Source organism: Polypterus senegalus, chromosome 8 (assembly GCF_016835505.1).
Source record: "Polypterus senegalus isolate Bchr_013 chromosome 8, ASM1683550v1, whole genome shotgun sequence".
Lineage (NCBI taxonomy): Eukaryota > Metazoa > Chordata > Cladistia > Polypteriformes > Polypteridae > Polypterus > Polypterus senegalus.
The window spans coordinates 155,991,829-155,992,757 of NC_053161.1; the positions used below are offsets into that span (position 1 = coordinate 155,991,829).

The window sequence follows — 929 nt, forward strand, 5'->3', positions numbered from 1 at the left end:
CAGGGGGCGCTGCAGCGAAATCAGACAGCCTGCAGGACTGCTTCGCGGTTTCTGGGAGCTTAATAAAGCTTCCTGCTAGTGGTATAGGCTTGGTCGTCCGACACTACTGCACTCGCCCCACAACAGCGGCTTTCTAATTCAGAGCCTCACCTGACATCTGTTGGAATGCTGGAAGTATTACAAGCAAAAGCGGCCTACAGGCATGCATTATTTAATTTATTAATTAATCAATCAATTAACTAATTAATTAAATCAATCCTGCTCTGGCTAGAGTTTCTTTCCCTTCCCTCATAGTAGCCAATCCCCAGCCAAGGCTACTTGTTTTGTTTTATACCAATAAAGGAGAAAGTGCACCGCTCCTGGAAGTACTGCAATACCAGGTCGATGCGTGGAGTGGACGGAGCAAGCCCCTATTCCATCTCCCTGTTCCAAAAATCAATTTAATATATGGTCCCCAGATAAGGGACGTATCAGATATTAAACTGATAAGAACAGATTTTTTTCCCCCAAGTTTTTTTTTTTAAAAGGTCATACAAAACAGAAAAAAATAAACTAGTAAACACAGCATATAATCAGGTAATCAAAGCTTAAAGTAGAAACCTGTACGTACACATGTCCAAGGTAGAAGGGAGATATAAAACAAAAAATCATATAATACATTCTTTCCACCATTCTTTATCCACAGTAAAGCCCCATTTTTGTACATTTCTCTTTATGCGAACTTTAATTTCTTTCCTAACCCAACCCACTCGATATTGTAATCAGTATTGTATTTAATTAGGAGTTTACGTGATTCCCAAATGCCCCATTTACTGAGACTAATAACCAACCAGAGAAGGAATCTAGAAGTCTTCTTAAGTTTTTCAAGGCCTTCACGAAACATGATAAAGTTATAAGTAAGAAATTGAAAAAGAAGATGATCAGGCCAT

The 929-nt window shown here is 39.0% G+C and overlaps 1 pseudogene; it reads right to left on the bottom strand.

Moving 5' to 3' along the window:
* Positions 1-343: 343 nt before the first annotated feature.
* Positions 344-551, bottom strand: LOC120534801 (annotated as a pseudogene).
* Positions 552-929: the final 378 nt, after the last annotated feature.